This window comes from Bos taurus, chromosome 22, assembly GCF_002263795.3.
Source record: "Bos taurus isolate L1 Dominette 01449 registration number 42190680 breed Hereford chromosome 22, ARS-UCD2.0, whole genome shotgun sequence".
NCBI lineage: Eukaryota > Metazoa > Chordata > Mammalia > Artiodactyla > Bovidae > Bos > Bos taurus.
Window position 1 is genome coordinate 48539652 of NC_037349.1, and position 15953 is coordinate 48555604.

Genomic DNA, 15953 nt, shown 5'->3' on the forward strand with positions numbered 1-15953 from the left:
AAAAGAAAACACCTTACTTGATGAAAATTCTCACATACCTTTCAACAAAGATAAAGCAGAGTAAAACTAATACAACACTTCAAACTAAAGTGTATCTTTTCAAACACGCATCTGGACACATGAAGAAATAAAACATGGGTATAGGCAAATAATAGGAAGAAAAGAAATGATATTTAGTTGGACTCAGTGAAAAAAAGAACTAAATTATCTAACGAAGGACAGCTAAATAATTATAAGGTGTCCAAGGAAGAATACAGTCAAATTTAAAAGGTAATAAAAAATACATGAAAATTAGGAATATAGCCAAGAGAATAAAAATGAGAAGAAGAAAGAACAGAAAAGGATCAGAAAGTTGCTGAATTAAAAACAGGCAGAGTGCCCCTGACCCTGCAGCAGGCCATCGCTGACCCATGTCTCCGCTGGAGACTCCTGGACACTCACAGCACACTCTAAGTCTTATGACCAAAATCAATTGAAGCCTGGCAGGAAAGACAAAGGTGGCATTTAGGAGGTCTCTATCACAGTCCAAGAGAGGATGATAGTTAAGTCTGGACTATGGAGAAAGTAAGAGAGATGAAAGAAGCCTGGAACTGACAAGGAAACTGAAGGTCAGAGAAGCGGAACAATTTGCCTGCACCCATGGAACTAATCAGGGGCTACCCCAGCCTTTAAACTGTCATCACACTTGGAAACCACAGTGTTACATACATGGTCATATTCAATTCTGTGTCAATAAGACCCTGATAAAAACTCTGGACCCCGGGGATAAGAGATAGAGCCCTGAGCCTTTGCAGTGGGAGCACTGACTCCAAGACCCTAGACTACCAGAGAACTAACCCTAGGGAGTATCAAATAGTGAGAACTCACACAAAGGAAACCACTCGAATACAAGACCCGGCATCACCAACCATCAGTAGCACCCTGTGCAGGACACCTCACCTAAACAACAAACAAAACAAAAATATAAACCCAGTCATCAGCAGACAGGATCACCACCTCACTCAGCCCTGCCCATCAGAGGAAGAACAAACAGACAAAAACTCAGCACAAACCTCACCCTGTATGAAGCTTACACAAACCACGGGACCAAACTTAGGAGGGAAAAACAAAAACGAAGAAAGAATTCAACCCTGAAGCCTGGGAAAAGGAGATCTCAAACACAATAAGGTTTTTAAAAAAAATGAAATGGCAGAGAAATACTACACAAATTAAGGAACAAACTAGAAACACAGAAGTCCAATTAAATGAAGAGGAAATAGGCAAACTACCTAAAAAAGAATTCAGAATGATAATAGTAAAGACGATCAAAAACCTTGAAAACAAAATGGAGAAAATGCAAGAATCGATGAACAAAGACCTAGAAGAATTAAAGAATAAACATACAGAGACAAACAACATAATTACTGAAATTAAAAATACTCTATGGAGAAGGAAATGGCAACCCACTCCAGTATTCTTGCCTGGAAATCCCATGGACAGAGGAACCTGGTGGGCTACAGTCCATGGGGTCACAAAGAGTCGGATACGACTGAGCGACTTCACTTTCACTTTCAAGAAATAAATAAATGTATTTATATTGCAAAAAAAAAAAAAAATACTCTAGAAGGAATCAATAGCAGAATATCTGAAGCAGAAGAACGAATCAGTGAGCTAGAAAATAAAATGGTGGAAATAACTTCTGAAGAGCACAGTAAAGTAAAAAGAATGAAAAGAACTAAGGATAGTCTCAGAGACCTCTGGGACCATATCAAAAGCACAAACATTCGAATTATAGGGGTCCCAGGAGAAGAAGAGAAAAAGAAAGGGTATGAAAAAATTTTTGAAGAGATTATAGTTGAAAATTTCCCCAACATGGAAAAGGAAATAGTTAATCAAGTCCAAGAGGCACAAAGAGTCCCATACAGGGTAAACCCAAGGAGACACATGCCAAGACACATACTAATCAAACTAACAAAGACTAAACACAAAGAAAGAATATTAAAAGCAGCAAGGGAGAAGCAACAAGTAACATACCAGGGAAACCCCATATGCTTAACCGCTGATCTTTCAGCAGAAACTCTGCAGGCCAGAAGGGAACGGCAGGATATATTAAAAGTACCGACAGGGAAAAATCTACAACTAACATTACTGTAACCGGCAAGGACCTCATTCAAAATTGATGGAGAAATAAAAAGCTTTTCAGACAAGCAAAAGTTAAGAGAATTCAGTACCGCCAAACCAGCCTTACAACAAATATTAAAGGGACTTATATAGTCAAGAAATACAAGAGAAGAAAAAAGATCTACAAAATCAACCCCAAACAAGAAGATGGCAATAGGGACATATATGTCAATAATTACTTTAAATAGAAATGGATTAAATGCTCCAACCAAAAGACACAGACTGGCTGAATGGATATAAAAACAAGACCCATATATATGCTGTCTGCAAGAAACCCATTTCAGACCTAACGACACATATAGACTGAAAGTGAGAGGATGGAAAAATATATTCCATGCAAATGGGAAGCAAAAGAAAGCTGGAGTAGCAATCCTCATATCAGACAAAATAGACCTTAAAATAAAGAATATTAGATAGGGAAGGACATCACATAATGATCAAGGGATCAATCCAAGAGGAAGATATAACAATTGTAAATATCTATGCACCCAAATATAGGAGCACCTCAATATATAAGACAAACAATAACAGACATAAAAGGAGAGATTGACAGTAACACAATAATAGTAGGAGACTTTAACACCCCACTCACACCAGAGGACAGATGATTAAAACAGAAAATTAATAAGGAAACACAAGTCTTAAATGATATACTAGATGAGATGGATCATATTTATTTCAGGACATTCCATCCAAATGCAGAAGAATACAGCTTCTTCTCAAGTGCATGTGGAACATTCTCCAGGATATACATCTTGGGTCACAAATCCAATCTCAGTAAACTTAAGAAAACTGAAATCGTATCAAGCATCTTCTCCAACCACAATGCTATGAGACTAGATATCAATTATGAGAAAAAAAAAGAAACACAAACACATGGAGATTAAACAACACGTTTCTAAATAACCAACAGGTTACTGAAGAAATCAAAAGGGAAATTAAAAAATTTCTAGAAACAAATGACAATGAAAACATGACAACTCAAAACCTATGGGATGCACCAAAAGCAGTTCTAAGAGGGAAATTTATAGCAATACAACCATACCTTAAGAAACAAGAAAAACATCGAATAGACAACCTAACTTTACACCTAAAGCAACTGGAAAAAGAACAACAAAAAACCTCCAAAATTAGTAGAAGGAAAGAAATCATAAAGATCTGAGCAGAAATAAATGGAAGAAACAATAGAAAAGATTAATAAAACTAAAAGCTGGTTCTTTGAGAAGATAAACAAAATTGACAAACCTTTAGCTAGGCTCATCAAGAAAAAAAGGGAGAAGAATCAAATCAACAAAATTAGAAATGAAAAAGGAGAGGTTACAACAGACAGTGCAGAAATACAAAGGATTATACGAGACTATTATGAACAACTATATGGCAATAAAATGGATAGCCTGGAAAAAATGGACAGATTCTTATAAAAGTTCAATCTTGTAAGACTGAACCAGGAAAAATAGAAGTTATGAACAACCCAACTACAAGCACTGAAATTGAAGCTGTGATCAAAAATCTCCCAAAAATCAACAACCCAGGACCAGATGGCTTCACAGGCGAATCCCATCAAACATTTAGAGAAGAGTTAATGCCTATCCTTCTAAAACTCTTTCAAAAAATTGCAGAGGAAGGAACACCTCCAAGCTCATTCTATGAGGCCACCATCACCCTGATACCAAAACCAGACAAAGACAACACAAAAAAAGAAAACTATAGGCCATATCACTGATGAACATAGATGCAAAAATCCTCAACAAAATTTTAGCAAACAGTTCAGCAACACATCAAAAAGCTCATACACCATGATCAAGTTAGGTTCATTCCAGGTATGCAAGGATTTTTCAATATATGCAAGTCAACTAATGTGATACACCATATTCACAAATTGAAAGATAAAAATCATATGATAATCTCAATAGATGCAGAAAAAGCCTTTGACAAAATTCCGCATCCATTTATGATTAAAACTCTTCAAAAAATGGGCATACAAAGAACCTACCTCAACATAGTAAAGGCCATACAGGATAAGCCTACAGCAAACATCATTCTCCATGGTGAAAAACTGAAAGCATTCCCCCTAAAATCAGGAACAAGACAAGGGTGTCCACTTTCACCACTATTATTCAACATAGTTCTGGAAGTCCAAGCTACAGCAATCAGAGAAGAAAAAGAAATACAAGGAATCCAGATCGGAAAAGAAGTAAAGCTCTCACTGTTTGCAGATGACATGATACTGTACATAGAAAAGCCTAAAGATAATATCAGAAAATTACTAGAGCTAATCAGTGAACTTAGCAAAGCTACAGGATATAAAATCAATACACAGAAATCCCTTGCATTTCTATATACTAAGATTGCTTTGGCAATGAAAAACCAGAAAGAGAAATTAAGGAATCAATTCCATGCACCATTGCAACAAAAAGAAATAAATATCTAGGAGTAAATTTAACCAAGGATACAAAAGAACGGTACACAGAAGATTATAAGACACTGATGAAAGAAATCAAAGACAACATAAACAGATGGAGAGATAGTCCATGTTCCTGGGCAGGAAGAATCAATATTGGAAAATGACTATACTACCAAATGCAATCTACAGATTCAATGTGATCCCTATCAAATTACCAATGGCATTTTTCACAGAACTAAAACAAAATATTTCACAATTCATATAGAAACACAAAAGACACTGAACAGCCAAAGCAATCTTGAGAAAGAAGAATGGAGCTGGAGGAATCAACCTTCCCAACTTCAGATTATACTACAAAACTACAGTCATCAAGACAGGATGGTGCTGGCACAAAAACAGAAATATAGACCAATGGAACAAGATAGAAAGCCCAGAAATAAACCCATGAACCTATGGGTACCTTAATTTTGACAAAGGAGGCAAGAATATACAATGCGGCAAAGACAGCGTCTTCAATAAATGATGCTGGGAAAACTGGACAGCTATGTGTAAAAGAATGAAATTAGAACACTTCCTAACACCATACACAAAGATAAACTCAAAATGGATTAAAGACCTACATGTAAGACCAGAAACTATAAAACTATTAGAGAAAAACATACGTGGAACACTTGATGACATAAATCAAAGCATGACCCACCTCCTAGAGTAATGGAAATAAAAACAAAAGTAAAAAAGTGAGACCTGATTAAACTTAACAGCTTTTGCATGGCAAAGGAAACTATAAGCAAGATGAAAAGACAACCCTCAGAATAGGAGAAAATAAAAGCAAATGAAACAATAAGCAGCTCATACAACTCACTGCCAGAAAAACAAACAACCCAATCAAAAAGTGGGAAAAGACCTAAACAGATATTTATCCAAAGAAGACACACAGATGGCTAACAAACACATGAAATAATGCTCAACATTGCTCATTATTAGAGAAATGCAAATCAAAACCACAATGAGCTATCACCTCACACCAGTCAGAATGGCCCTCATCAAAAAGTCTACAAACAGTAAATGCTGGAGAGGGTGTGGAGAAAAGGGAACGCTCTTGCACTGTTGGTGGGAATGTAAATTGATACAGCCATTATGGAAGATGGTATGGAGATTCCTTAAAAATCTATGAATAAAACTACCATATGACCCAGCAATCCCATTCCTAGGCATATACCCTGGAAACCAAAATTGAAAGAGACACATGTATCGCATTGTTCATTGCAGCACTATTTACAATAGCTAGAACATGGAAGCAACCTAGATGTCCATTGACAGATGAATGGATAAAGAAGTTGTGGTACATATACACAATGGAATATTACTCAACCATAAAAAAGGAATGCATTTGAGTCAGTTCTGATGAGGTGGATGAACCTAGAACCTATTATACAGAGTGAAGTGAGTCATTAAAAGAAAGATAAATATCATATTCTAACGCACATATACAGAATCTGGAAAAATGGTACTGAAGAATTTATTTACAGGGCAGCAATGGAGAAACAAACATTGAAAACCGACTTATAGACATGGGGAGAAGAGAGGAGAGGTTGAGATGCATGGAGAGAGTAACATGGAAACTTACTTTTCCATATGTAAAAGAGATAGCCAATGGGAATTTGCTGTATGGCTCAGGAAACTCAAACAGGGACTCTGTATCAACCTAGAGGGGTGGGATGGGGAGGCAGATGGGAGGGAGGTTCAAAAGGGAGGGGATATATGTATACCTATGGCTGATTCATGCTGAGGTTTGACAGAAAACAACAAAATTCTGTAAAACAATTATCCTTCAATAAAAAAATAAATTGAAAAGAAAGTTTTTTTAAAAAACAGGTTAATAAGAAGCAACATGATAGAGAGGAAGATAGGATGGAGTCTCTGATGAAAAGAAAACAATGGAACAGAACTAATATTTAAAACAACAATTCAAGAAAATTTTCCAGAAATAAAAGAATATCTGAATTTAAACATTTAAAAGGCCAATTGTGTACCTGGGAAAAAATATCCAGAATGATCAACTCTAAGATGTACCCTAGTAAAATGACTAAAGATGAAAAAAGTCTCCAAGGCCTCCAAGGAAAAAAAAAAATCAAACAACTTACAAGTGAAGGGGATTTTGACATCAGATGTCTCAAAAAGAACATACAAAGCAAGACAAGAGAATAGCATTTTTAAAAGCAAGGAACAAAAGTATATGAACCAAGAATTTTATATCCAGTCAAGCTGTCATTCAAGTTTTAAATATGCAAGAACTCTAACACGATACCTTTGAGCCCTTATAAGGAATCTTCCAGGAGCTTCAACCAGTCAAGAGACTGATGGGGTTCAGGACACACCACCCAAAAACATGGTACCTTGGCACAGAATGTTCTAAGCTGAAGGATCACAAAAACAGAAGGTGCAGGAAGGATTCTCTGACCTTCCCCTGAAGCAGGTCATAAGACCCTCAAGTGAGAGATAGCACCCCTTACCTGGAGGAAGGAGACATCCTTAGCTCCAGGATGGAGGAGGCCAAGAGCAACGGGAATGTACAGACCTTGTTAAGCTCCCCCGGGCGACTCAGTTCATATCCGTTTGTCCTATCACACTTCCTGAAACCTTCCATTCTTCATCAAACCCAGTATAAAAGCACTCAGGTTTAACCTCTTCGTCCTTATTTCCATATGAATGCTCCCATGTCACATAAAACTCAAACAAGCTTCCCTCTTGTTAATCTGTTTTCTGTCACTGACACCCAGCCAAGAACCTAGAAGGGTATAGGAAGGGAGAGGGTATCGCCTTTCCTGCAAGATGACAGGGGAAACTTCAGGAAAAGGGTTCATATACTTAATATAGTAGATTGAAGATGAACACAGAGAGATGAAAGTGGAAGAATATTATCTTAGAATACTAATTGGAAAAAGGCAACTTAAAATGGGAGGGAAAAGGGATGAGATAAGTAAAATAAGATCAAGTACTGTTGCATAGGAAATAGAAGGTTAGCAGACACATCAAAAACCGACAGACTGGAGAGGAGAAGGTTAAATAAGGAAGCAGGAAATTATGAGCACTGTAAAAGGATAAGCACAAAAGAAACCAGTAAAATAAAGGTACAAACTGTCCTAAATACCAAAAGAAAAATTTTAAGTAAAAGAACAAAGAAAACGCATTATGAGGAGAAAGAAACAGTATCGTATTATAACACGCATAATAATTTTCATGTGAAACAACATGACAGAGATGAGATCAAACCTATCAGCCGTACCCATAGAAGTGAATGGGCTTAACTCACTTTTCACAAGGAAAAAGATTCTTAGTTTGACTCACAAAGTAAAACTCAACTATATGGTGAAAACAAGAGACCTACCTGCAACAAACTAATTCAGAAGGATTGAAAATAGAGGGAGGGGCAAAGATTATATCTATATACATATATTTAATGGAAACAACAGCAAAAAAAAAAACCCCAGCAAGTTACAATTGTGATATCAAGCAAAGTAAAAGTCAGGTCAAAACGCATTAGACCTGATCAAGGATACTTTTAAATGCTAAAAATATCAATTTGTAGTGATAATATAACACACTTCTCTCACTGCACGAGAGCAAGTGAAGATGCAGAAGCTGTAAATAGTATAACCAATAAGGTAGATTTTTATGGAGTAGACGCATATATAAAACTTTTGTACCTTTATCATAGGAACACACCTCTTCTCAAGTGCAAGTGGAACATTCACAAACACTGAGCACATACTGTCATACAGAAAATACCAGCAAGTTCTATATGGTAGGAATATTAAAAATAACACTCTCTGATCTCAATACAACAAAACTAGAAATTACTAGCATTGTAGCAAGTAGTTTCCATATGGAAAAAAGTTAAAACCTTATATTAAACTCTATGATGAAATAGAAAACAAAAATCAAATTTTTGTAATTAAAAAAAATGAACTACCACATATCAGAATCAGCAGACTACTGCATTTTTAAAGTTATCAGAAGAAAATTCATAGTCTTAAGCCCATTTATCAACAAGAATATAAATAAGTGAATTAAACACCCAGCACAAATACACACGTGCACACAGACTATGAATATAGCAAAACATAAGCCAAAAGGAAGGAAATAATAAAAACAAAAGTAGAATGATAAAGATGTAATAAAGTCAATCAAATTAATAATCCTAAATCCTATGTTTTTAAATTAACAATCCAAACAAATCACAAGTAACTTAATAAAGTAAAAAAGAGAACATAATTCTACAAAATAAGAGGTGACTAAGGAAGGCAATGTTAAAATGAAAAAGATTTTAAATCATATTGCATATTTCTATGCAAATATATATTAAAATCTAGACAATATGATAATTTTCTAGAGAAATAAAATATAACAAAATTGACTCCATTGGAAAAATGAAAGCTTAAATAGACCAATTTCTGTAGAAAAATTAAGTTACAGAAAAACTAAAAAAACACCACGTCCAAATGGTTTATGAAAGGATGACCACATAGCCCCAATGCAATATAAATTGTTCCAGAGTACTGAAGGAAAATGTCAAAATTCTTTATATGAAGTAAGTATAACTTTGCTTCAAACCTGTTAAAGACAGTACAAAAAAAAATTACAGACCAACATCACATATCAATGATAAACTTCTAAATAGCTTATTAACCAACAAAACCTAATACTACATTAAGAAATGATACACCATGGCTAAGTGAGATTTATTAAAGGATTGCAAGTTTGTTTCAATATTCAGTTTAGTTCAGTTGCTCAGTTGTGTCCAACTCAATATTAGGAAATCAATTAATATAATTCACCATAGGAATAGATCTAAGGAGACAAACATGATTATCTCCACTGGTATTTTAAAATGTATGACATTTTTAATACATTTAAATGTATTTAGAAATATATGACAAAAATTTAAGAAAATAGAAATCAACAGGTACATTATTAAGTAAACAAAACCCAAAAGCTAGCATTTTTCTTAATGGAGAAACACTAGAGGTATTTCCACTAATATTAGGAATAAGGTAATGATGCCTACTGTCTCCACTACTATCCAATATTGTTACTGGAGGAATTAGAGACTGCAATTAGACAAGAGAAAGTAATTAGAAGACTGCATGCATGCTAAGTCGCTTCAGTTGTGTCCAACTCTTTGCGACCCTATGGACTGTAACGCTCCAGGCTCCTTTGTCCATGGGATTCTCCAGGCAAGAATACTGGAGTGGGTTGCCATGCCCTCCTCCAGGGTATCTGCCCAACACAGGGATCAAACCTGCATCTCCTGAGGCTCCTGCATTGTAGGCGGATTCTTTACCACTGAGCCACTGGGGAAGCCCAATCAGAAGAAGAATAGGAATATAATAAGTAAAACTATCTCTATTTCTAGATAGTGTGCACTTAGAAAGCCCTAGAGAATCAATGATAAACTCAAACAGTAAATGATTTCAGGAAGGTAACAGAATGTAAATTAGTACAAAGAAATCAATCAGTAGACATAATAGTAGAGAAAGCCTATTCATAACAACAAAGAAGATAAAATATTGTATTAACCAAAAAATTTATTTGGATTTTTCCATAACACTGTATGGAAAAATGCAAACCAAATTTTTTGGTCAATCCAATACTTAATGAGCAATATGCAAAACCTACATGAATAAAACTTCAAAGCACTCCTGAAAGACACAAAGGTGGACTTGAGTAAATGGACAAACATGTCTTGTTCTTGGATAGGTCAATTTAAGATCCCAAAGACATCAGCTATACCTAAAGTAATTGAAAAATATAATGCAATCCCAATAAAAATACGAAACATTTCCAAAACAGACCTAGAAAAGTTGATACTAAAGCTCACATGGAGAAATAAGCATAGCAATTCCCTATCAAAAACTCAACAACTTTTTTTGCAAAAACACAAAAATCCATCCTAAATTACATGTGGAATCTCAAGGAACCCCCAAATAACCAAAACAAACTTGAAAAAGAAGAACAAAGTGGGAAGACACATTTTTCAATTTCAGAAATAATTACAAACCTACAGTAATCAAAATATGTGGTACTGGCATAAAGACAGACTGATAGACCAGTGGAATAGAAAAGAGAGTCCGGAAATAAACCCTCACATAAATAACCAAATGATTTTCAACAAGGGTGCCAACATCATTCAATGGGGAAGACAGCCTTTTTAATACATTGTGCTGGGAAAACTGGATATTCACATGCAAAAGAATGAAGCTGGACCCTTACCTAAGACCATATACAAAATTTAACTCAAAATGGATCACAAATCTGAACATAAGAGCTAACACTGTAAGATTCTTAAAAGGACACATGGGAGAAAGGTTCATGACATTGGATTTGGTGATGATTTCCTTATACATGGTGCCAAAAGCATAACAATAAGGAAAAATTGACAAATTGGGCTTCACCAAAATGAAAACCTCTGTGTCCTAGTTACACAAAAGACACTATCAACAGAATAAAAAGGCAACCCATGGAATGGGAGAGAATATCTTCAAATCACATATCTGATAAGGGATTAATATCCAGAGTACATAAAGAACCAAAAGTACAAGCAACGAATTTGAATACACATTTCTCCAAATAAGAATACACAAAACAGCCAATAGGCACATGAAAAGATGTTCAACATCACTAAGCATTGCTGCTGCTGCTGCTGCTAAGTCACTCCAGTCATGTCCGACTCTGTGTGACCCCATAGACAGCAGCCCACCAGGCTCCCCTGTCCCTGGGATTCTCCAGGCAAGAACACTGGAGTGGGTTGCCGTTTCCTTCTCCAATGCATGAAAGTGAAAGGTGAAAGTCAAGTCCCTCAGTCGTGTTGACTCTTGGAGACCCCATGGACTGCAGCCCACCAGGCTCCTCCATCCATGGGATTTTCCAGGCAAGAGTACTGGAGTGGGGTGCCATTGCAGTAAGCATTAGGAAAATGCAGATAAAAATCACCCTGTAGAATGGCTACTATAAAGAAAAAAACCCAGAAAATAACAAGTGTCAGTGAGGATATGGAGAAATTTGAATCCCTTGTGCCCTGCTGCGGGAATGTAAAAAGGTGCAATTGCTATGGAAAACAGGATGGTGGTTTCTCAAAAAAAATAAAAACAGGGCTTTGCCAACACCACCGATGTCACCTGGAGCCACCCTGTACCACCCCACCATGGTGGTACCACATCCACCCTATACCACATCCCATGGTGTGACCATGGAGCCACGCTGTACCATCCCACCATGGTCAACCCACAGTGTTCTTCAACATTCACTGTCAGTGTGAGTCCTTGGCCATGCCTCCTTTGAGCTATATGCAGACAAAGTTCCAAAGACAGCAGAAAACTTTAGTATTCTGAGCACTGAGGAGAAAGGATTTTGGTTATCAAGGTCCCTACTGTCACAGCATTATTCCAGGATTTATGTTCCTGGGTGGTGACTTCATATCCTGGAGAGGCATGGGCAGCAAGTCAACTACAAGAAGAAATGTGATGCTTCCCTGGTGGCTCAGCGGTTAAAGCGTCTGCCTTCAATGCAGGAGACCTGGGTTTGATCCCTGGGTCGGGAAGATCCCCTGGAGAAGGAAATGGGAACCCACTCCAGTATTCTTGCCTGGAGAATCCCACAGATGGAGAAGCCTGGTAGGCTACAGTCCACAGGGTCGCAAAGAGTCGGACACGATTGAGCCACTTCACTATACTATACAATCACCCTGAAGCAGTGGGTCCTAGCATCCTGTACATGGCAAATTCTGGACCCACATAAACCGTGCCATTTTTCATGTACACTACCAAGGTTGAGTGGTTGGGCTGCAAGCACGTGGTCTTTTGCAAGGTGAAGGAGGGCACCATTACTGTGAAAACCACAGAGTGCTTTGGGTTTGGCAAGCACCAGATTTGGCAAGAAGCTCAGAAGCAAGCTACTGAGAAGCTCGCCATTGCTGCATGTGGATAGCTCTAATAAATTTGACTTGTATTTTATCTTAACCACGGACCATTCCTTTTCCCACCTGCTCATAATAGCCTATATTCTTTGTGCTCTCACTGCAGTTTTTTGGGTTTTATGTTTTCCTTATCCCCTCCAAGTGTCGCTGAATTACAGAGTCGAATTTATGATAATGAGACAAAAACTAAACAGCAACAAATAGAACTGACAGATGATCTAGTAATTCCGCTTTTGGAAAAGAAGTGGAGCTCCGCTTCTTCTCAGGAGAACAGAAAGTAGGGACATGAAGAGATCTTTGTGCACCCATGCTCACAGCAGAATTATTCCTAAGAGCCAAAAGGCAGGCGCAATCAAGTGTCCATCAACAGATGAACAGACAAAGAAAATGTGCTATATATGCACAACGGAATATTACTCAGCCTTAAAAAGGAAGGGAATTCTGGTGTGTGCTACAACATGGATGATACTAGAAGACATTATGTTAAATGAAAGGAGGAGTCACAAAAAGACAAGTAATGCACGATTCATATGAAGCACTTAGGAATTCAAATTCATAGAGACAGAAAGCAGAACGGTGGTTGCCAGGGGCTGGGTGAGAGGAGAAGGGGGTCTTATAGTTTAATGGGTGCAGAGCTTCACTGTGGGACAATGAACATCCTGTGGATGGATGGCAGTGATAACAGGATAATAATGTGCACACACTTAATGCCACTGAGAAATGCCACTTAGAAATGGTTAAAACGGTGAATTTTATATTATGTATATTTTCCCACTATTTAAAAAAATAACTCATTAAAACAAACAAACATGCAAGAATTGCCAGAAAAACACTGAAAGGGAAAAGCTATTAATACAAAGGGGGAATGGCCTGACAAGACATTAAAACACACTGTAAAATATCTATAATTAAAACTGTAGTACGAGTGTATGAATAGACACAGAACAATGGAATAGAACAGAAACTTCAGAAATAGACCAAAGTACACAAGGAAATTAGTGTATAAAGGTGGCCTCCCAAATCACCAGGTCAAAGATAGAGGTTTCAACAAATGTTGATGGGTGTTAAAAAATGTTTAATAAACACTAGTCATTTGGAAAAGGATAAAATTGGATCCATACCACACACCATTCATAAGGATGAATCAAGGATGTAAAAGGCAAAAGCATGAAGCCATACCAGTTCTAGAAGAAAACCTCAATATAGGGAAAGACTGTAACTATGATTCAAAATCCAGATGTAATAGAATGGCTAATAAAATTGTTTACATGTTTTTAAGTTATACTGCAAAAATTACCACGTGTTGTGCTGTGCTTAGTCGCTCAGTTGTGTCTGACTCTTTGAGACCCCAGGGACTGTAGCCCACCAGGCTTCTCTGTCCATGGGGATTCTCCAGGCAAGAACACTGGAGTGGGTTGCCATGCCTTCCTCCAGGGGGTCTTCCCAACCCAGGGATCGAATCCAGGTCTCCTGCATTGCAGGCAGATTCTTTCCATCTGAGCCACCAGGAAGCCCCAAAATTACCATAAGCAAAGTTAACATACAACTGATAAACCAGGAGAAAATATTTACAACATGTATCACACAGCTAAAGAACTAATATCCCTAATATATAAAGAACTCTTAATATTAGAGGGAAAATACCGCAAAAACTAAAAGAAAAAAAAATGAGCATAAAATGTGGACAAGTCATAAAAAGATATAAAAATTGCCCTTAATCATATGAAAAGATTCAAAAGACATTCAGCCTTACTTGTACTACTTATAGACTTACCTTCCAGACTGGCAAAAAAATTTAATAGTATAATAAGCAGCTCACTCTTGACAAGGATGTGGGGAAACAGGTACTCTCACACATTGCTGGCGGGCATACAAAATCCTTATGGAGGAGAAGCTGGTGATCAGTAAGTACTTGTCTTTTTGCCTAGCAACTCCACTATGCAGGAGACCCAGGTTCAATCCCTGGTCAGGAAGATCCCCTGGAGAAGGGAATGGCAACCCCCTCCAGTACTCTTGGAGTGTGGGAGAATACTAAAGCTATACCTCCACCAGTATCAATATACATACGCACAAGATTATTTATTCATAACACTGTTTGTAATTGCAAAACGCTGGAAAGTACCTAAATGCCTGCTAAGTCACTTCAGTCGTGTCCAACTCTGTGCGATCCCACAGACGGCAGCCCACCAGGCTCCCTCGTCCCTGGGATTCTCCAAGCAAGAACACTGGAGTGGGTTGCCATTTCCTTCTCCAATGCATGAAAGTGAAAAGTGAAAGTGAAGTTGCTCAGTCGTGTCCGACACTTAGCGACCCCATGGACTGCAGCCCACCAGGCTCCTCCGTCCATGGGATTTTCCAGGCAAGAGTACTGGAGTGGGGTGCCACTGCCTTCTCCGACCTAAATGCCTATGTATTAGCAAATGGTTGAATAAACCATGATACATGGTACATCCACACAACAGATGACCATGCAGCTGTAAAAAGAGAATGAACTGAAAAGGACTGATTCCCAGGATGCATCATAAGTGAAAAAGGCAAGATAAAAATGAGTATCTATGGTGTGCTACTCATCATGTAACAGGGGGGATAAGAACATGGGAAATAGATGGGGAAACAGTGGAAACAGTGTCAGACTTTATTTTTCTGGGCTCCAAAATCACTGCAGATGGTGACTGCAGCCATGAAATTAAAAGACGCTTACTCCTTGGAAGGAAAGTTATGACCAACCTAGATAGCATATTCAAAAGCAGAGACATTACCTTGCCAACAAAGGTTTGTCTAGTCAAGGCTATGGTTTTTCTTGTGGTCATGTATGGATGTGAGAGTTGGACTGTGAAGAAGGCTGAGCACCGAAGAATTGATGCTTTTGAACTGTGGTGTTGGAGAAGACTCTTGAGAGTCCCTTGGACTACAAGGAGATCCAACCAGTCCATTCTAAAGGAGATCAGCCCTGGGATTTCTTTGGAAGGAATGATGCTAAAGCTGAAACTCCAATACTTTGTCCACCTCATGCGAAGAGTTGACTCATTGGAAAAGACTCTGATGCTGGGAGGGATTGGGGGCAAGAGGAGAAGGGGATGACAGAGGATGAGATGGCTGGATGGCATCACTGACTCAATGGACGTGAGTCTCAGTGAACTCCAGGAGTTGGTGATGGACAGGGAGGCCTGGAGTGCTGCGATTCATGGGGTCACAAAGAGTCGGACACAACTGAGCGACTGATCTCATCTGATCATTTGTGCAAAAAGAAATACAAGAAGGATAAACCAGAAACTACTGACCTTGGTAACCTATGGGTGAGAACACAGTAGAAAAGATGAGAGATGTGGATAGAATGAGTGAGGGTGAAGAGTAACAAATCTCTGAGTATATATTTTTGAGTAATATATACTACTGACTATATTTTATATATGG

General features: G+C 37.7%; 1 protein-coding gene across 8 annotated transcripts in view; it reads right to left on the minus strand.

The window, feature by feature from the left end:
* DNAH1 (dynein axonemal heavy chain 1) overlaps window positions 1-15953 on the minus strand; it is an 80757-nt gene that overhangs the window by 51411 nt on the left and 13393 nt on the right. The window lies entirely within an intron of this gene.